This window comes from Marmota flaviventris, chromosome 10 (genome assembly GCF_047511675.1).
Source record: "Marmota flaviventris isolate mMarFla1 chromosome 10, mMarFla1.hap1, whole genome shotgun sequence".
Taxonomy (NCBI): Eukaryota; Metazoa; Chordata; class Mammalia; order Rodentia; family Sciuridae; genus Marmota; species Marmota flaviventris.
Window position 1 is genome coordinate 124,183,582 of NC_092507.1, and position 21,880 is coordinate 124,205,461.

General features: G+C 49.3%; 3 non-coding genes and 1 pseudogene across 3 annotated transcripts; 2 read left to right on the forward strand and 2 right to left on the reverse strand.

Annotated features, from left to right (window-relative positions):
• Positions 1-371: 371 nt before the first annotated feature.
• On the reverse strand, positions 372-445 carry Trnan-guu (transfer RNA asparagine (anticodon GUU)). The gene has a single exon. It is a non-coding gene; the product is annotated as a tRNA-Asn (tRNA).
• A 5,189-nt stretch (positions 446-5,634) lies between these two features.
• On the forward strand, positions 5,635-5,705 carry Trnag-ccc (transfer RNA glycine (anticodon CCC)). Its single transcript has one exon. It is a non-coding gene; the product is annotated as a tRNA-Gly (tRNA).
• Positions 5,706-11,250: 5,545 nt separating this feature from the next.
• Trnaq-cug (transfer RNA glutamine (anticodon CUG)) lies at positions 11,251-11,322 on the forward strand. Its single transcript has one exon. It is a non-coding gene; the product is annotated as a tRNA-Gln (tRNA).
• A 6,809-nt stretch (positions 11,323-18,131) lies between these two features.
• On the reverse strand, positions 18,132-18,265 carry LOC139707515 (U1 spliceosomal RNA; annotated as a pseudogene).
• Positions 18,266-21,880: the final 3,615 nt, after the last annotated feature.

Consider the following 21,880-nt stretch of genomic DNA (forward strand, 5'->3'; position numbering starts at 1 on the left):
ATTTCAAAACCATTTGGAAAAGGTCAATGAAAACTGCAAAAACTAAGAAAGAAAGGTTGTTTTTTTTTTTTTTTTTTTTTTTTTTTTTTTTTAAAGGAAGTGGACAATCATATTGGGGATGGCACTGGTGACCCCCTCCTAGGGCTAGGGTACTAGCGTACCTGTCCACTCTGCTGCTGATGAAAAACAAGAAGAGAACCATCCCAGAGTTGACCTCAGTGGTGGCAGCCTGTCCAGGAAGGCAGAATAAGGGTGAGATGGCCCTACACTGCAGGGTGGTGCGGTTCCTAGCGCCCTGCGGTTGCTAAAGAGCTGATCGGAGCCTAAAGCGACGACCGGGCAAGAGCTGTTTGTCAAAGAAGGAGGCTAAGCGTCCCTGGGTGGGCTCGAACCACCAACCTTTCGGTTAACAGCCGAACGCGCTAACCGATTGCACCACAGAGACCCGCTGTGTCCTCTGCTGGGAGTGTATAGGGCCCAGTGCACACTAAGCCGTTTTCCCCAGGCAACGCGCCGCGGCTCCTGCAGAATCCGGGGCAAATTCCCAGAGCTCAGAAAAGCCGCCCGATCAGCGCGGCCAGTTGGAAACCTGACCATCGGCGGATTCCGAGGCCAGAGGGCAGCAGAATGGCCTCCACCCCGAGCTGCCAGGCGCTGATTTCAAAAGCTGACGCCCGGGAGACGCCCGCTGGGCTCCGGGGTCGCGGCTTCTTCCTCGTCCTGCCCTGAGTGGGCCTGTCCCCCCCTAGCGCGCCGCCCTGGGACGGGCCGCAGGGTCAGTGCTTTAAAGGACCCTGAGAACGGAAACGCGAGCGTTTGATCCCAGGCCAAGGTCTTTGCAGGAAGCCTCGACTCGGCCAAGTTTCTAGGCCTCCGCGGAGGCGAAAGCCGGGAAGGCCCGGTGCACCCGAGCGCCCTCGAGGTCCCGGGGCTCACGGAGGCTGGGGTGGGCGCGGGGTGGGCGCGGGCGAGAGCAGCGACCCGGCGGCCGAAGGCCTCGGCCAGGAGCACGAAGGGGCGGAGGGGCCCGACCGGCGGGAGACTTCAGCGAGAGGGCAGCCTGCGTCAGGGCCGGGTCCCCAGGGACCAGAACTGAGTTTCACTGTGGCCGAAGGAGAGCAAAGGAGGGGGAAACGGACGGTGGCGAGCAAGACAGGCGACGACCTGCTGCTGTGAACAGGGAGCCGCGGAGTAGCACCCCTGAGCGACGTCCACCATAGGGACGTCCACCACCCGGACCGAGAAGGCGCCGCCCGTCCTCGCCCGCGCGGCGCCGTGACCGTCCAGTGGTCAGTACTCTGCGCTGTGGCCACAGCAACCTCGCTTCGAATCCGAGTCACGGCCGGCCCTGCACTCACGTGGCCCGCCTTGTCTTTCAATCCTCACCGCCGCATCCAGTGCCAAACTTGCAGGTGGCTCCGGAGCTCTCTGGTCTGGAGGAAGAAAGGAAGCCCCGTCCTTGGCCAGGGCTCGGTCACCAGAGAACCCGAGCATTGAGGTGCTGCCTCTGATGCAGTGGTTGTGGTCGACCTCCTTTTTCTGGTTCACATATTGCAGTCATCCGTGGGGTCGTTTTAGACCAAATAAGAAACGAGATGAGATTTGCACTCCAACGAGGCTTTGGAAACAAGGTCGAATAACCATAGTAAGTGAATGACGTTCCCCAACCAAGTGTGTGTGTGTGTGTGTGTGTGTGTGTGTGTGTGTGTGTGTGTGTGTCGGGGTGGGGAGACAATAAAAAGCGAAGTGCAGCTCACAGATTAAATTGCACCCATCCTCACTGCATGGCCCCGTGGATCGCGTCCAACAGGAACCCTCTTCTAGAGCAAGTGACAGAAAATTGCCATGAGCTCAAGAAGTCCGTGGAGTCTGTTTTCCGCCCATCCCCACAACCTCACTGAAGGGAATCACCACTGTGTTTTCCATCTCCAGGGTTAGTTTTGCTTTATTCTTGAAATTCTCGATCAAATACCATACTTTTTGGCCAGTGGTTTGCATTTGGTTTTTTTTGTTGTTTGTTTGTTTGTTTGTTTGTTTTATGCAGCATAAAGTTTCTGCTATGCATCCATTTGTTGTCACGATCAGTGTTTTGGTGTTGTCCCAAAATGTGAATAAAGTAAAGTGGATGGAGACCGGTTATGTCTAGTTGCAGCCCTGGAGAAGAAGGTGGCTATGAACATGCCCGTAGGGGTCCCCTGAGGCCTTGTGCATTCATTTCTTTTGAGTACAAACCTAGTGATGGAATTGCTGGGTCACGGGGCAGGTGTATTTTAAACTTCATGAGAAGCTAGCAAACCGTTTTCAGGATGTTTGCACTGTCTTACTCTCTCACCACAAGAAAAGATACTAATTATTTTTATGTTTTCATTTTTGATACTTTGTTTTCTTTTTCGACAAACATGATGGTAGAGTGTCTTTTGCATATTACACATACCTGGAGTATAACTTCCCACCATTGAGGTCGTACATGACGTGGAGTTACACTGGTAGTGTATTCACATGTGAGCAAAGGAAACTTAGGTCCTATTCATTGTACTCTCCTCTTCCCATTCTCCTCCCTTCCCCTCATTCCCCTTTGTCTAATGCTATATATATATATTTTTTTTTTCACCTTCTTTTTACCCATTCCTTTGTTAAAGGGCGCATTAGGCTGGTTTCATAGATTAGCTGTTGTGAATTGCTGTCAAATTGATGTGCCTCTGTCCCTGTAGTATGCTGATTTTAAGTCCTTTGGATGTATACCAAGGAGTAGGATAACTGGGTCAAATGGTGTTTCCATTCCAAGTGTTCTGAGGAATCTCCATACTGCTTTCCAGAATGGTTGCACCAAATTGCAGTGCTGCCAGCAAAATATGAATGTACCTTCCCCCCCACATCCTCACCAACATTTGTTGTTACTTGTATTCATGATAATTGCCATTCTGAGCGGAGCAGGAGGGAATCTCAAGAGAGGTGAAAGACCTCTCTTGTATGTATTTTGGTAATATGGTCATTTTGACAATATTAATTCTGCATGTCCAAGAACATGGGAGAACTTTCCATCTTCTAAGGTGTTCTTCAATTATTTTCTTATTGTCCTGTAGCTTTCATTGTAGAGGTCTAATGTATATGTATATGCATATACTTGGGAATCTCTCTCTATTTTTTGAAGATAGTTTTCCTAGTGCCTCTTTCAATTGATTCATCATTTATGTATAAGACTGCAATTGATTGATTTTATATCCTGCTCCTTTGCTGAATTCATTTATGAGTCCTAGAAGTCTTCTGGTAGAGTTCTTTGGGTCTTCTATGCATAGAATCATGTCCTCAGCAAATAAGGATACTTGAGTTTTTCTTTTCCCATTGGGAGAGAAGATACAAATTCTTGTAAGCTCCTGTTTTTAACTATCTCTTAAAAGTGACCCATTCGGGTGGGTGTGTAAGGGTATATTATTGTTATTTTCCTGAATGAGCAATGATATTGAGTTCCTTTCTTATTTCTTTTGGTCATGTAGAAATGTTGTTGGAGAGATGCTGATCAGTGTCTTTCCACCTTCCTTTTCTTTTTCTTTTTTGTTATCAGGGATTGAACCCAGGGTGCTTTACCACTGAGCCTCATCCCCAGCCCTTTTTATGTTTTAAATTTTGAGATAGGGTCACACTAAGTTTCTTAGGGCACTACTGAGTTGCAGAGGCAGGGCTCAAACTTGCCATCCTCCTGCCTCAGCTTCTAGTGTTGCTGGATTTCAGGCCTGGGTCCCCACACCCACCTTGTTTCCCCTCTTTTTTTCATAACCTTTTACTATTAGACTCATTTAGATTTATGAAAGATAGAGTAGACAGTGCACAGAATTTCTATACACTTTACACCCGGCTTCCCCTAGCCTTTAACATCTTACATTAGAATGATACCTTTGTCCCAAGTAAAGCATAAATACATTTGCTACTAGGAGTAGGATACACTCAGGAGATAATAGAAGACAAAGAGGGCCTTGCTCAGAGAAGCCACTGTTATGTGTCCTGAACTAGGGAAGATTGCCTTTGTCCTTTGCACCCAAGATCCAAGAAATATCTTAACTGATCAGGGATATGGAATTTAGAATCGATATAGAAAAACATAAAGTCATTTGAAGCAGAACAGTCTAGTTATAAAAGGCGGAGAGAGATTTAAGGACATGCAAAGAAATTTTACATTTAAAAAAAAAAAACAGGAACCACACGATAAGGTGGTAGAAATGGGTCTAACTGGACCACGAGTCTCCAACACAACACCTGCCCATCAGAATAGACCTAGTTCACTCTTTTTGAATATAAAAGCAAATTCCAGCTATAGAAGTTAATCAGACAGAAAAAGATAAGACGGTGCTATTCTGTACCAGGGTGCTTGTAAGCACAAGTGGACAAAAGCAAATGGCTGGTAGAAAGAGGAACAACATCCTATGGCTCCAGCATCCACTGTTCCTCCCTGAACCAGCCTCTTGGGTGGCCAAAGAGGGTGTGGGGGAGGGCAGAATTCCTGGGAACTGTCCTTTATTGGCTCCTGTGTAAGTCTCTGTAGGACATGAGAATCTCAAAGCCAGACTCAATCCTTGGTCCTTTCCAGGGATGCAGAAAGGAGGAGAGAGGAGAGAGCTCCATTACCATTCAGATGCAGAATAACCCAGGGACATACCCAAGAGTGCAGCTGGGTTCTGAAGGTCTTTGGGAAAACACCTGACATTGGGTCTCAAGGTCGGGAGGATGGGCTTGGGAGGCAGTGTTACAGGGTTGGGGCCTGGTGGGAATCGAGGCCCTGTGAAGACCCCTTCAAACCACCCGTGAGTTTATGGAAGGGAAAGGAAAAGAGAAAGGGAATACTGTCAGGCGAGAGAGGGTGTGGGTCCCCTCAGAGAGGAGAGGGACAGAGTGCCTCTCCTGCATTCCAGGTTTATTGTGGATCCTGAGAGTCGCGCTCAGGTCCACCTCTTCACTTGTGACTGACAGTAGAATGACATCAGACTGGCACGTCCCCTCTGCCATGACAACTCTAGGTCACTTTGGCCCATGCTGACAGTTTCTAAATGGACCCGTGGCCATCAATTTTTACAGATTTTTAGATTAGAGGGAATTATCCTTTACTCCGAGAGTTCTGAGCCTCGCCTGTTGAAAGGGTCAGAAAAGCCTCCCCCTCCAGGGTAACTTGTGCTGCTCTTATGGACTTTACTTCCGGCCTGCATTTCTCCTGCAGGTATGGCAGGTAGTTCGCTGAGAAATTTGACATCTCCTGGCCATGAAAGTCAGGCAGGGCTGCAGGGAGATTGCTTCTGGAAAAAGAAAGCCTGCGTGAATCAGCTCAGTGGAGCCTGTGTGTGGCATTATTCCCGTACCCTCGTGTTCCCGCCACTCGTCAGCCCCTAGCAGCCGCCACCCATGGCAGGGCAGGGTCTATATAGATTAACAAGCGAGGAAATGACCTTTCCGTAGGTTCGCGGCAGATAAAGACCAGGGACCGAAAACGGGTGAATTTCTGGTGTTTTCCTGTAGCGGGTCTCCACCTGGTTGTCCAGAGCCCGCTGCAGACTTGGGCTTCTTGAAGCCAGATGGTTTTCTTCATAGTGACGTCTGTATATTACTGCTTTCCGCGTCACCAGTATGGAGCAAGACTTGTGTCCACAAGCATTGGTGGTTCAATGGTAGAATTCTCGCCTCCCACGCGGGAGACCCGGGTTCGATTCCCGGCCAATGCACGCCTTTTCTTAGCGCAGCTGGGAGCCCCGCTTTCGCCTTCCCTCCCCTGGTCTCCAGCGACCCGGGTCAGGAAAGACCACAAAGACCACGACCTCAGGGTCATTTCCCAATTGCCACACAGGAAGGGATCTCGGCAGGCACAGGGCGGCTACCCAGTGTCGGTTTGCCTGTCCTCCGCTCCCTCTGTGCTCTGAAAACCCGCTCCACACTTCTTCCTCGGATCTGGAGGCTCCTACGCACGGATTCACTTCCTGCACAGGTCACTGGGCCCCTTCTCCCTGCAGAAGGGGACCGGGAAGGGGACGCCCGACGGCAGCGCCACGCCACCCGGTGCGCACGCCGCGCGGGAGGCGCGGAGCCCAGATCCACTCGCGCCGCGGGTTCTTCGCGGGGCCGCCGCCGGCCGGACAGCCGCCCCTGTGCCTGGTGGCCCCGATCAAAGTCAGTCCGCGGCGTCTGGGCAAAGTTCAGGGTGGCCCAGGAGCGCGGCGAGGGGGACTCCCTTCTAACCCTCCTGCTTTCGCCCCCCGACGGGCGCCCTGCCTTCTGCGCAGAGTTTGGATCCCCTGGGGCTCTGCAGCCCAGCCCCCCCCCCCCGCACCGCCTCGGGCCGCGTAGAAGGAGCCCGGGACAAGCCAAGCTGCGTCCTGTCTGTGGACCCCGCCTGTTTTCACCCGCTCTTCGCCTGCACAAGCCTGTGTGGGTCGCAGCCAGTCCAAGTGCTGCCCACTCCAGCGCACTGGCCAAGCCTTAATTCTCTTGAAAGGGCCTCAGGAAGAGCTCGGAGGGAGACGCCAGGACAACAGAACGGAGTAGGCTTCTCCCCTTTCTGTGTCCTCTGTCCTGCCTCTGAAGGTCAGCCGCACGCACACCGCAGTGCATAATTGGCTCCACTCTGCAGGGCATCTCTCCTGCCCTGCTCCTCCTGCCCTGCTCCTCCTGCCCCTGCTCCTCCTCCTCCTCCTCCCCCTTCTCCTCCTCCTCTTGCCCCAGCTCCCCTGGCCCTCCTCCAGCTCCTCTTCCTCCTCCTGCCCTGCTGTTTCTCCAACTCCTCCCCCTTCTCTTCCTCCTCTTGCCCCAGCTCCCCTGGCCCTCCTCCAGCTACCCTTACTCCTCCTGCCCTCCTACTCCCCTCCTCTTCCTCATACTCCTCTTTTCCCTGGTCCTCCTCCTCGCCCTCCTCCACCAGCTCTTCCTCCTCCTCCTGCCCCTGCTCCTCTGCCCTGCTCCTCTGCCTGCCCTGCTCTGCTCTTCCTCCTCCTCCTGCCCCTGCTCCTCCTCGCTCCCCAGCCCCTGCTCCTCCTCCCCTTCTTTCCCCTTTTCCTCCTCCTCCCTTTCCTCAACTTGCTCCCCCTCCTACTCCTCTTCCCCCATCCTCCTCCTCCTCCTGCCCCTCCCCTCCTCCTCCCCCTCCTCCTGCTCCTGCCCTGCTCCTCCTCCCCTTCTTTCCCCACTTCCACCTCCTCCCTTTCCTCCCCTTGCTCTCCCTGCTCCTCCTCTTCCCCCATCCTCCTCCCCGTGCCCCTGCTCCTCCTCCCCTTAATTACCGTCTTCCTCCTCCTCCCTTCCCTCCCCTTGCTCCCCCTCCTCCTCCTCCTGCCCTACTCTTCCTCCCCTTCCTTCCTGTTTTCCTCCTCCACCCTTTCCTTCTCTTGCTTCCCTCCTCCTCTTCCTTCTCATCCTCCTCCTCCTGGGCCTCCCCCTCCCCTCCAACCCCTCCTCCTCCTCCTGCCCTCCTCCTCCTCCCCTTCCTACCTGTCTTCCTCCTCCTCCGTTTCCTCCCCTTGCTCCCCCTCCTCCTCCTCTTCCCTCCCATCCTCCTCCTCCTGAACCTCCCCCTCTCCTCCTCCTCCTCGTCCTCCTCCTCCTCCTGCCCTCCTCCTCCTCCCCTTCCTTCCTGTCTTCCTCCTCCTCCCTTTCCTCCCCTTGCTCCCCCTCCTCCTCCTCTTCCCTCTCCTCCTCCTCCTCCTGGGCCTCCCCCTCCCCTCCTCCTCCTCCTCCTCCTCCTCCTCCTGCCCTGCTCTTCCTCCCCTTCCTTCCTGTCTTCCTCCTCCACCCTTTCCTCCCCTTGCTCCCCACTCCTGGGATTAAATCTGCTCTTCTGCTTAGAGTTCTTGAATGGAAGCTTAGATGATACTTTGGGATTTTTTCATTGTTGACGTGTGCACTCATTGCTGTGAATGCACCTGTGAGCATTGGCTTGGTTCTATTGCTGTTTATTTACTTATGTACTTAACGTCATTAGAGATTGAACCCGGAGCACTTTACCACTGGGCTACATCCTGAACCCTTTTTTCACTTTTTATTTTGAGGCAACTTCTCCCTAAATTGCTAAGGCTGTCCTGAACTTGTAGTCTTCCTGCCTCAGCCACTCAAGTGGCTGGGATTACAGGAGCACCACTGGGCCTGACTCTATTGACACACTTGTATTTTCATTGTCATGTATTACAAATATTCAATATCTCCCGAGATATTTTGTTGCATCTGTTGTAATGAAGGGTTATGTTTCATTTGCAAATTTGGTTGTTTCCAGCTACCTTTCTCCTAGAGATTTCTTGTTGAGTTTCATTGTCCTGAGAGCATGCTTTGTATGATTTCTATTGCTTTCTATCTGTTGAAGTGTGTTTTATGGGCCAAAGTGTGCAGATCGTGGTGAGTATTTCACATGAGCTAGAGAAGAACATGTTTCTTCCTTGTCGAATGAGGTGATCTATAAACCTGTGGTGGTGCTGCCAGTTCAACCTTATCCTCTTTGATTTTCTACCTGCCGGATCTGTCGACGACCGATTGAGGGAGGCTGAAGTCTCCAACTATAGCCATGCATTTGTCTATACCTCCTTGCTCTTCTTTCAGGTTTTGCCTGACATATTCGGACACTCTCCTGTTAGAGACCCTATTATTAAGAATTGCATCATCTTCTTGGGGGAACTGACCACTTTATCATTAAGTAATATCCTTCCTTACCCCTGACGACTCTCCTTGCCCTGAAGTTTTCTCTGTCTGGAATCAACATAGCTCCTCCAGTTGTCTTTCAATTAGCATGGGCCTAGTGTATCTCTCTCCTTCTCTTGGAGGCCTTGTGACCCCTCAGGACCCCAAGGCTCTCTGATCCCATTATTGGGCTGCCTGCTGTCTTTCGGTCAGGAGATCCTGGTTGGCCTTTGGGGGTGGGGTTTCTCCTGCTCCTTGGGGCTGGCTCTGCACAGCATGTGCTTCAGGGCCTGCACATTCTCAGTCCAGCTGAGCCAGGGACTTGTCCTGAAGGGCTGGCCCAGTGTTGGAGTTGGGGCCGCTGTCCACACCACTGTTGGTGGTCCTGGAGAGGATGTGGGTCTGTGGAGGGGGCTGTGGGAAGGCTATCCTCTTGAATCGCACCGGGCACGTGGGCAGAAGATCTGGATTTCCTGCCTTCAGCATCCTCCCAGCTCTCAGGGAGAGAGCTCCTCTTCCATCTTACACGTTGCTTTCTCCCTTTCCCCGTTTTCACTTATAATTTATCTGTGCTTCTCCACATTTCAGTAGGTTCCTTGCTGGGCATGTTGACCTATGCCTTAGTTCTGTAGTCCAAGCTCCTCTGGAGGCTGAGGCAGGAGGATTGCTTGATCCCAGAGGTTTGGAGCCGCACTGGACAACACAGTGACAACCTCTCTCCTAATTTGTTTTTAAAGTAGGTTTCTGTTGGTTTGGAAGTTGCTCCGTATACCAGCAAGTGTCCTTGTGATTAGAGCAAGAAAAATCAAGATGAACCACTAAAGGAATATCTCTTCAGTGAGTCTGACATGGTCCGTTTTGATTTCCCGAGACAGAGAGAAACCTGCCATCATGATGACAGAGAGTGTTGACTATGCCCAACTTTTGGTCCATCCCTCATAAAGGAGAGTCTGGGGGACAGGAAGGAGGAATTGTTTTGTCGACATGCTATTAGGCTGAAGGCCTAGAGCTTTGGATTCACACACAGGCAAACAAGAGTCAAACTGAACTTGAGGCCTACCAGCCAGAAACCATCAAGGAATCTCTAACCTTCTGCTGTGACCATCAAATATGATTTCTTTATTTTGTTTTCCATGAGCATTTTATCAAGTTTCCTTTCTTGCCCCCCTCAGCAGACTGCTAACTTGCTTGTACAGTAGGCCCCATTTTTAAATCACTGAATGTTCAAGTAAGTTCTCTTCAAAGTCTTTATTGATGCACCATAATTATACCTAATAGCAGGATTCATTAGGCCATATTTGTACGTACAGTTAATGTAATCAACCTCATCGTCAGTACCTTTCATTTATTTCCCTCCTCCTCCCACTCTTTAAAACGTTAAGGTGTCCAGGTTTATGGTTCACAAACGAAGGCCACCCGGAGAACTTTCCTGCGATGCACGCACATCTTTATTGATCATCTGTGTAACTATTTAACTTTATGCAGTACTTATGAGCACATAAGTACTGTGTAAACTGTGAGGGAACCTGGGTACACACACCCTAGACGCAGTAGTGAGTGCTCTCGGGTACTCTGATTCGGGGAGACTTTTTAAAAACCACCCAACTTTAGGGGTTCTGGCAGAGACACTGGAATGGATTCAGCTTGGCCACCTCTCAGGAAACAGTGTGTCTAAGTGTCAGGGCCCTGCCCCCTGGGGAGGCCGTGTATGGTGGATTTTGAGTCACAGGCAGGTATGTTCTTGTTTCAGTATTAATACAAACATTGGCAGGGTTTGGCACAGACCTGTAATACCAGTGGCTCACAAGGCCCAGGCAGAGGGGGGTGGCAAGTTCCAGTCCACTCTTGGCAACTTAGTGAGGCCCTAAGGAATTTAGGGGGACCCTGTCTCCAAGACTAAGAAGGGCCAGGGGTCTCACTCAGTGGTTCAGTGCTCCTGGGTTCAATACCTGGGAACCAGGAAAAGAAAAAACAGACATTAAACATGTTTGAGGGCTGTGGTTGTGGCTCAGTGGTAGAGCACTTGCCTCACATATGTGTGGCACTGGGATCAATTCTCAGCATCACATATAAATACATAAATAAACAAACAAATAAATAAAGGTCCATCAACATCTAATAAAATTAAAAAAAAAAAAAAACATGTTTGACTGGTTTTTATTTTAATTCAACAAATCTGCATTCATTGTGAAAAAGAATATATTCCCTTCCCAGACCAACAAACCTATCTTAATTATATGAAAAAGAGAGTTCCCTGCACAGCAATCCTCCCTTGATGAAACACCTTTACCTAATTTGCGTCCTGTAAGCCAAGGCACTCGGGAGTCCCAGGTCCCATCTTGACAATCCTGGGGTTTCCCTGGGTCAAGGGAAAAGTGGGAAGACCAGGAAAAGGAAAATCACAGTATCGCTTGCAGAACTTTCACCTGAGGACAGGAAAGTGTTCACCCGAGGCAGAGAAAGATGGGGGACATACGGGTATTTCCTGTGCCTGAGCCTAAAGAGCAATTGGCCCCGCGTGTTTGTAGCGCAAACGAAGTCCTTGGCACTGGTCCCTAGGCATGCCGTTCGTCCCTGGGCACCTCCGAGCACGATTCAGAGGCCGCCTTCGTGGGTTCCATGGTGTAATGGTGAGCACTCTGGACTCTGAATCCAGCGATCCGAGTTCAAATCTCGGTGGAACCTTTCCCTTTTCTTTGTCGGAAGTCCCCAGCCGGCCTCCGTGGGACCCAGGAAGGACCCAGCCCCAGCCCTGTCCTCCGCGGACCCTGAGCTGGGAAGGCGGCGGCCACCACCCCGAGAAAGCCTTCGCTGCGAGGCCTGTGCCCGATGCAGGCGGCCACTGGTGGCTCTGCATAGGCAGATTCTGTCCAGAGTTTCTGGCTCCTCTGCGGAGGTGACCCGGGGCAGAGAGCGGAGTCGCCGGACCCTCCAGCGAGCGGCGGCGTGGAGGTCCCGGGCGCCAGGGGACACGAGCTGCAGCCCGAGCGGCGAGCCGAGACCGCGGGGACTTGGCGCAGCCCGCCGGGCCCCAGGGAGAGGAGGCGTCGCGCCGCGGCCGGGGCCGAAGTGCGGTGCTCTCTGAAGCCGAGCTGCGGGCAAGGCTCGGGTCCTGACCACTGCCCACAGTGTTCTGGGCCCTGCAGCGTCGAGCCACGGAGGGGGCTGACCCCGGCAGCGCCGCGGAGCCCCGGGAGGCCACACGGCTGGCCACCAGCAGAAACGGGAAGGGCAGGGCGAAGGGGGCGGCGCAGCCCAGCCCAGGTCGCCGCCTGTGGCTCCTCCCGGCTCAGGGAGGCTCCCTCCGGTAGCCATCCACCGGGCACGCCGCCCCGGACGCAGCCCAGCACTTGCCGGGCCTGGGTTCCCGCACCTTCCTTTCTGGGCGGGCGGGAGGGGGTCGGTGCAGCGAGGCAGAGGCCCGCGGCTTGCTGGCTCCCTGGTTTGGAGTGCAGGAAGGAAACGCACGAAGCCCGCTTTCCCTGAGGCCGGTCTGCAGGCCTGGGATGGAACACTACCCAAGCTCCAAGGCACGGGCACACTGAATGGCAGAAGTCAAAGCAATTTGGGAACAGAGTGGAAAGTGTACCACCCCCACCCCCCTTCTCCATGGAAGCAGGTCCTAAGACCCTCACCTGAGAGGGATCCCCTGTACCCAGATGAAAGAAGCATCTTATCTCTGAGCCAGGGACACGACATGAACCGAGTGGGCCTTGCTTCCTTTCCTTGCTGATCACCTTAGATCACTCTCCTTTTGTGGCATGGTCTTCCTTAACTGCCGTCCACTCTTCAACAATGTCATGTAGAAAACACCTCTGGGTCCACAGCTTACTCCCGTGTCTCTTCCTTAGGAAGGAAGGCACTGTGGCAGGAAAAGCTTGTGACTAAATAAACGTGCGTGCTTTCCTCTTGTTACTCTGTGTCTTCATATAGAGGCCTCGGCCATGAGCTGAGGATGGGCGAGGAATGAGCATTTCCCCTGCCCTCCATGTAAAAATGCTTTCCACCCTGCCACTAAGACACGTTATGGAGGCAGTTTTGAAGCCATAATTTGATTCAATATCCCCCTTTAAACGAGAGAAAATTCCCAGGTACGATGAAGTCTATGGCTCATTCTCTATAGCTCCTTTCAGGGCAAACCTACTGTAGGTTGAGGCGTTTTCCTGGGACACTCCTGGGAGCAGGAGTCCCTGCTGCTCAGAGAGGAGGACTGCACTCTCCCTCTGAGGGTCTTCGGCCTCCAAAAAGCTCCAGTGATGAAACTGACATTTAAATAAAATCAGCATGAAACCTTTATATTGCCTCACGGTGTCAGGTTTGAGTCCATGGTCAGCTGAGTCTGTTTTTGTTTCTTTTCTTTTTCTTCCTTTGTAAAATTTTGAGCTGTGGTGAGGCAGAACCATCACCCCAGAAGGATGAGACAGAGGAAAGTTGCTCACCCTCTGGCAAACAGGAAGCAGGAAAGGGTCAGGGACAAGACATGGTCCCCAAGGTCATGCCACCAAGGACTCACTCCCTTCTACTAGGTGCCACCTTCTACAGATTTCACCACCTCCCAATAATGCCGTTAAGTTTGTGAACCCATCAATGCATCAATCCAGTGAAGTTAGAGCCCTCGCAATCCAACCACTTCCCCCAAATTGGTTCACCTCTGAACACGACTGCACTGGGGCCAAGCCTTTGTGGACTGGATGTTCCAGATACCAACCTAACGATTGGTTTTCGTCATGTCCTATGCTTTTAAAAAATTTTACATTTTACCTGTAGATGGACACAATATCTTCACTTAGTTATTTTTATGCAGCGCTGAAGATTGAACCCTGGGCCTCGCACGTCCAGGCGAGCACTCTACCGCTGAGCCACAATCCCAGACCACGATCAATTTTTTGTGCAGTTTCACTCAAAATACTGTCACTATAAGTTACTTTTGCCTATTGTTGCAGGGTAGTGTTCCAATGGATGGATGCATCATTCTGTATCCATTCCTTTCCTGATGGACATTTGTATTGCTTCCAGTTTGGGGACAGTCACAAAAGAATGTATTAAACAGAAATCATTTTTTTGTGGATATGTATATAAATTCTGTCTTAAATGTGGTATCCTTCAATACTAACTTACTTTGTTACTTTGTGAATGGATATTTCATTTATAAATGCAAGTTCATTCAGATGTTATGAAAGCCCAAAGCGGAAGTCTATGCACTTTCCTTTATATTTCATATTTACAGAGAAAAACTTTATCTTGGATATTGTTTCCTTTTGGCCTATTTTTCATGTAGGCTGCACACATCTAGGTCTATTACCAGATTATCTCATTTGATTTTTTTAATATTAATTTTTTAGTTATAGGTGGACACATATTTGTATGTGGTGCTGGGGATCCAACCCACTGCCTCACACCTGGTAGGCGAGTGTTAGAGTCTGTAAACAAGTCAAAATATCACCTGGCATTTTGCCAGGGGAATGTTAGAGTTTGTAAACAAGTCTGGATGATGCCTGGCAAAATGTCAGAGGGAGTGGTTTGAGAAGTAACAAAAGCAAGCCATTAAGTGTGGAGATTCCTTATTGGTTGACTGATGTATCTAGTTTATGCTAATTAGATAAGCTGTGTGGAATGTATAAATACTGCTCCTGTCCTGCAATAAATGGCTCCTACTCCTGCTGTATCAACATACACAAGTTCTTCGTCACCCCCCGGTTATTTTGCTGCAGCCGGACTGCGGCAGATGGTGGCCCATACGGCGAGCCCCGGGACACTCGGGGGTAAGTGACGAAAAAAAGCTGCCCGTCCATAGATAGGACGGGAGCAAATCTGCTCGTCCCTAGGCAGATAGGGCGAGAGGAAAAATGGCTATTTCAAGAAAATGGAGAAGATTGATACAGTATATTTGTGTCTTGTTTTGTCTCAGTGTATTGTATTGTCTTTATGATGAAAATATGGAAGGGGTGAGAAGTAAATTACTAAGGGAAGGAGGCACCCCAGTGGAACCAAGAATAGTTAGGGCATGTGTTGATAAGAGCCCAGGAACTCTAGTCAGAAAGAAAAAGAAAGTTCAGAAGAAGAAGGATTATCAGGAAAAAAGTTGCAGCAAAAGGCTATTACTAAATACTTTTCGTTACCGGAGGGTGCGTGAAGCGGAGAGGCGGCTGCCGAGTGTGCAAGCCGGTCACTGCGCAGCAAGGATTTTCCAAGAGGCGGCGGCGACTGGCCCTTCCCCGCCTCCTGCCCGGGGAGCTGGCTCTTCCACTGCCGCGAGCCCAAATCTAGACCTGACCTGGAGGCACAGTCTCGCAGGCTCTTGCTCCCTGTGCCCAGTAGCAGTTTGAGTCTGGGACACTCCCCAGGGCCATCTGCGGCTGCCCAGGATGCCACAGCTGGCAGAAGACGCTACCAGCGTCCCTGATGTTTGGTCATTTTCAATGCCAATAACTAAACTACAATGGTTCTCCCACACCTGGAAGCTGATGAGTAATGAGCACTATTAATGCTATTTTAAATGCAAAAAAAAAAAACCTTGAGATAATGTACTAAATTGTTCAGAAGGTTGTTTTCTTAGTAGAATGCTACAGGATTTTCTTTAGCCATCCTGAGTTCCTGCCTTCGTCCCAGTGCCGGTAAAGACCAAGGTGGAAGAATTTCCAGTGTTGCTGAAAACCAGAGGAGACTTCGGCTGAGAAACGGACGAAACTTCGGATCAAGCTAGCTGCCTGCAGAACTTACCTGGACTGTGATTTAAGCTAGCTGCCTGCAGAACTTACCTGGACTGTGATTTAAGCTAGCTGCCTGCAGAATTTACCTGGACTGTGAGTTAATCTATTGAGACACTGCTTTACCTGGACTGAGACAACAAACTGTAAGCTATAACAAATTGTAACTCGGTATCTTTGCTAACAGTGTCATTGCTGGTATAATTTTTCCAAGGGCTTCTTGCATGGAGCCATCAAGTGGCTTGGTATTGTGGCATTTTGTATCCTCCCTTTCTGTTTGTAGCAGGTTATTTATGGTGTTTCTGTAAAAACCACTATGGCCGTTATTTAAATTAAACAAAATGGGGAAATGTTAGAGTCTGTAAACAAGTCAAAATAACACCTGGCATTTTGCCAGGGGAATGTTAGAGTTTGTAAACAAGTCTGGATGGTGCCTGGCAAAATGCCAGAGGGAGTGGTTTGAGAAGTAACAAAAGCGAGCCATTAAGTGTGGAGATTCCTTATTGGTTGACTGATGTATCTAGTTTATGCTAATTAGATAAGCTGTGTGGAATGTATAAATACTGCTCCTGTCCTGCAATAAACGGCTCCCACTCCTGCTGTATCAACGTACACAAGTTCTTCGTCACCCCCCGGTTATTTTGCTGCAGCCGGACTGCGGCAGGCGAGCACTCTACTTCATTTGATTTATGCAACAATTGTATGAGTACTTAACATTCTCTTATTATTATTCTTATTTTTTTTTCCATATGACTCTTGCAAAACTAAGACCAAGGAAACTGAAAGAGCGGACTGTAAGTCAGATAGAAGGCAACTGGTGGCTCCAGGACTGGAAAGATGTCCTTCCCAAAGACAGAAAACCCCAACGTCATGCGGGAACATCAGTGTTTCAGATAGGCCTGGAAATCCCTAGGCCAGCAGTTCCCACCTGCCATACTGGAGGGCTGCTCTTTGTCAGAAACTCCTCCCTCGGGGATCTGGAACATAAGATAGTGATCACAGCCCTGAGAACAAGGAAATTCCTTGGACACTCCACAAACCCAAAGTATTCTCCTCTGTATGGTGCTGAAAGTTGACCGGTCACGGTTCATCTACCTTGTATCCCCAACCCTTTTTTGCTGAGAGCCACGGCTGAGTCTGTATGGCCCCTGGCATTTTGCCAACTGTATTGGTTGACAGGGGAGGCATTACTATCCACCTGGGCTGCTACTTTTGAGTTCTGTGCTACTTTGGACTTCTCCTGGGGATTCCTGGGGATTCCCCAAGAGTTCCCATTGGTTGGGGAAGTGCAGGAGGAGGGATTTCTGGGAGAGATATTTCCAGCTGGAGGTTCCTGGAGGAGTGGTGTGGCATTGGGGAGAATTCCCCTGAGCGTGTGTGAAGTGTTTTCTTGCAGTTCAAAAATAAAGTTTGTTCCTGCTTCAGTGGGTCGTGATTTGTGCCCAGCCAGACTGCGGCACTTTTTATTCTTTGATTGGAGACAGCATCTGGTTCTGTTACCTAGGACCTTGTTGCCCCTGACTTTGAATTTGTGATCCTCCTGCTTCAGCCTCAGGTGTTTACAGGGATTACAGGCATGCAACAAAACACCTGGCACAATAAATTTCTTCCTTTCTTTCTGGCTTTTTTTTTTTTTCCTACTGGGAATTGAACTCAGGGGCACTCGACTATGGAGCCACATCCCCAGCCCTATTTTGTGTGTTATTTAGAGCCAGGGTCTCATGGAGCGCTTTGCTTTCCCTGACGCTGGCTTTGAATTCACAATCCTCCTCTGCCTCAGCCTCCTGAGTGCTGGGATTGAAGGAGAAGACATGACTTCTGACAGTGAAAAAGAATAACTATTTACAATTTGTTCTGCCATTTGAGGAGAGGGGGTATGTAGGAAGGAAGCCTCTATAATTTGACAGTGGAGCACACTATCGCAGAGGCTGAGAGAACAGCACTTTTTCTGACAATGAAAGTGATAAGCAAGGGCCTGAGGAAAGGGCTGGGGACGGTAAGGAAATGAGAATCATGAATGTGAAGAGGCTGGAAAGGATGGGTCGGTGTGATATCTAAAGTCACTTGAGAACAGATATAGTGTGTGACAGCAAGAGATCAAGCAAGTCAGCAATCACATAAGAAATGAAGTTTGAGGAAGGGTGATCTACTTAAAAGGCAAGGAGGTGGGTAGGAAAACCGCCCTAGTGGAAGCCCCCAGGATGGACTGTGGTCCTGAGTCCTGTACAAGAGCCTCTAATTTTATGCCCCTGGGAGGACAGCACAGAATTCCGACCCGGGTGGCCTCTGAAGATAGGAACAAGATCGCAGGATTGATCGTATCCGAGTCAATGCCTTCTAATAAATACTGTAGATACAGGCAGCTCTCCTACCATGGTTGCACAGCCTAAAAACGGTTGTTGGAAGGCACATTCTGTCGGCTCCACGCATGCCATTTGCCCATAGAAGCACTCACGTGAATTGGGAAAGAAGAACTGCTTCCTCTCAACACCGTGAGACATGGTTCAGAAAATAACCAGTAGGACACCTGCGGCAACACACACAAAGCAGTAATAATCTCAAGCAAAAATTAAAAACCCCGAAAACTCATGGAGGAAGTAAGACCCTTAATGCCAGGAGACACAGTTCTCTTGCGCCACTATTTTCACCTGTCCTGGATGCAAAATAATCACAGAAAATTGAAATCTGAGCAAGGAGAGGGGACAGGAGTACAGGCAGGTGTAGGGGATGCAACTGTAGGGAAAAGTGAGGTACAGGTCCGTCGACTCTATTTTACTGTCGTGAAACCTGGGGAGAGCGCGAATGCAGTCCCCACTACCACAAATTATGCAGCCGAGTTTCCCACATTTGGGGAAATCACAGGGGTCAGCACCTCCCAACTGCAATGAAGGATCGTGGTGTTTCCGCTGCCAGGTAAGTATGAGTGGCTCAGCTTCCCGCCCAACGCAGCCTCAAGCGCCCTCCACTGTACACACTGTACACACACGGTCACTTGACTCTCACACTCCCGGGTCCTCTTAGCCCTGGCGCAACGCATCCACCCCGCCTCGCGCAGCAGTCCTGCCTCGGCTCCCACAGCCCGGGAAAGCCTCCGCTTGCGAGCGGCAGGTGCCCACGCAGCAGCCCCTGCGCTGCCTCATCTCCATACGCCTCGCCCCGTCTGTGACATCACGAACCGCGCCCCGCCCCACGGCACTGGCCAGGGCTCACTTAGCTCCGACTTCTCCTGCATGGTCCCTGGCGCCTGCGGGAGCCCTGGCAGTGCGTGTGGAAAGTTCTGGTTCCGGTCCTGGTCCCCTGCCCCACCCGGCGTCGGGGCGGTGCACTGAGCCCGGGCCTGGTCTCCGGAACTGCGGGGCTCCTCACCCTGGGGCTCGTCCTTGAGCTGCTCTCCCAGCCTTGCCCTTAGGGTTCCTGTGGAAGACCAGCAGAGCCCTCCGACGGGGACCTGGGAAACAACGTAAAAAGGTCTAATGTTCTAGTTACCAGAGTGTGGATCAAAGGCTGAAGGACGAGACTGAAACAGCAGCCAAGCAAGGAAATGACCAATTTGGCAAGAAACAGAAACCTACAGGTTTGAGATATTGTACAAACACAAATGGAATTTAAAAAAAATCAAAAGAACTTTATGACAAGATGCATAGCAATCCAACTTTTAAAAACTAAAGACAAAGAAACTACCTACAAAGAAAAACAGAAGGATAACAAATTATCTACAGGGTGAAACTAATTCTGATGACAGTGGAGTGCTCATCAGAAAACGTGGAGACAGAATTAAGTGGCACAAAGTTTCAAGAACCCAGGAAACAAGGGTCAAGCCACGCTCCTCCACAGCAATAAGCACCTTGAGCAATTGAACGGAAATCAGAAGTTGTCACATTGAGGAACCAAGGGAACCTGTCACCCACCCTTCTACCATAAAAGAATGGCCCCTAGGAGCTCTCCAAACAGAAAGGAAATAATAGAAGGCAATCTGAGACGTCAGAAAGAAAGGAGGAAAATAATCAACACCACATTTCCTTCTCTTGAGTTCCCTGAATTATGTTTGATGGTTTAAGAAAAATTCATACACTGTTTGGCATGGTTCTACATTTATGTCAAGGGAGTGTTCAAAATAATGAGACTTTAAACAGGGAGGGTAAAGACATATAAAAGGCATGTAAGTTTTCTGTAGCTCACTTGAACTGGTAAAATAATGACACTGATGTACTGTGTCTCTCTATATAGACAGAAACCTAAACTGCTATATAAACCAATCTTATCAAAAACACTATGGATACAGCAATGTGTAATTCTAAAATATATTGCAGCCACCACAGAGAGGCAAGGAAAAGAATATGGTCCCAGAAAACAAATGAAACGTTACAAACAGAAAGTGAACAAAAAATGGTAGATGTAAGTCCGCTCATTTCAAAAAGTACGTTAAATGTCAATGGTCTGAATACATCCGTTCAAAGAAGGATTAGAGGAGTGGATTAAGAGACATGAAGCAAGTATATTCTGGTTACAAAGAAACTAATGTCAAATATAATGATATAGGCAGGTAGGAAAGAATGGATGGACAGAGATATACCATGCCTGCAGACATTAAGCAAAGGAAAGCAGCACTGGATGTATTAAGATCAGATAGAGTGACCCACAGGGACATTACACAATGATAAAAGGGTCAAACCAACAAAAACCCCAACAGAGGGACTGGGCTGATGGCTCAGCAGTAGTGTGCTTACCTAGCATGTGTGAGGCACCTGGTTCAATTCTCAGCACCACGTATAAATAAATAAATAAAAATGAAAGTCCATTAACAACTAAAAGAGTATTTTAAAAAATAACAGAAGGCATACGTGCATATGCAACAAAAACGGATGGAAATGAACAGAGACATAGAGCATTTCACAATTACAATTGGATATTTTGTTAGGTGCAGGACAGGCTGAACTAAGTTGTCTGCAGGGCAGGCTGAACAAACTTTAGCTGCAGGATAGCCCACGCACTTTAACCCCCCTCTGTCTGGTCCTTTATCACCTGTTTGCGTCAATTCTGAACACTCGACCCCACTCAAGGCTGAACACTCGACCCCCACCCGTCTGGAAACCCACAAATGACCTCTGCCCCATCTCCCTGAAGGCAGACGATGACACTACTGTATGATCCACTCACTGTATGCCAACAAGGCAGCTTGCAGACCCAGAGACCCCATTACATTTGGGCTATAAAAACTCCCTCCTGCCTGGCCCCTCTCTTGCTCTGGCTCTTTCTTTCTCTCTTGCTCTTGGTCTTGCTCTCTTGGTCTTGCTCTCTCCTTCCTCGCCCCCCTCTCTCTCCCTCCCTCCCTCCCTCCCTCTCCCCTCTTTTGCACTGCTGCAATAAAGATCTCTTGGTTGCTCCAAGTGTTGTGGTCACTTTCCTTTCAGACTTCAGTATCTTCAACAACATATACAACAACCCATCAGAATCAGCAAGGATACAGGAACCCCAACAACACAATCCATCAGCAGAAATTAATTGACAATTTTAGAATCCTCTGCAGTAACAGAATGCATATTATCATGAGCTGAATTGTGCCCTCCCTCAAGCCCAGATTCACTGGTGAAGTCCTAACATCATCAGCCACTAAGGATCTGATAATTAAATAGATATCAGTACACACCAATCAGGATGTCCTCATTAAAAAAAAAAAAAACATATTAATCTTAGTGGCTCTGGAGACTGAGACAGGAGGATTGCTAGTTCAAAGCCAGACACAGCAATGGCAAGGCACTAAGCAACTCAGTGAGACCCTGTGCCTAAATAAAATACAAAATAGGGCTGGGGATGTGGCTGAGTGGCTGATTCCCCCAGGTTTCAATCCCCGGCACTAAAACAAACCAAACAAAATACCAAAAACCAAAATAAGCATGACACCATCAATGGCTAGCAAGAATTCAAGGAAGCCTGGATCACACCTATATTGCTGGTGTGAATGCCAAATGTTACAGCCACTCTAGGAAATATTTTTATGGTCTGTTTTTAAAGGTAAACATGGATCTGCCGTAGGACCTAAGAATTTCATTCCAGTATTTATCACAGAGAGATAAGCACTTATGTTCACACAAATAACCTGTGTATTATAGTTTATAGCAACTTTATTCTTAATATCTCCCAAAAAGAGAAAAATGTGGATAACCTTTTCTGGGCGAATGGGTAGACAAATTTATCTGCAGCAAGGCAAAGTGTGCAGCTACTGAAATACAAAAAGAACAACTTGTTGACGCAGCAACTGGAATGACTCTCCAGAGAAATTCACTAAGTGAAAAACAGTAGTTCCAGGGGCTGTGTATAGGATTCCCTTCACCTACCATTGATTAAATGAATAAGTTACAGGAATGGAAACTGATCAGTGGTAGCCAGAGTTTAAAGAGGAAAGGAGAAGCGGTCCTGAAGAGAGCCATTACAAAGGTGATTGATTTTTGTGGTGATGAAGACGTTGTGTAACTTGGTTGTGCCAATGGCTATATCCTGGTTCTATGGTATAAGCATGTCTAACTCCCACCACACCA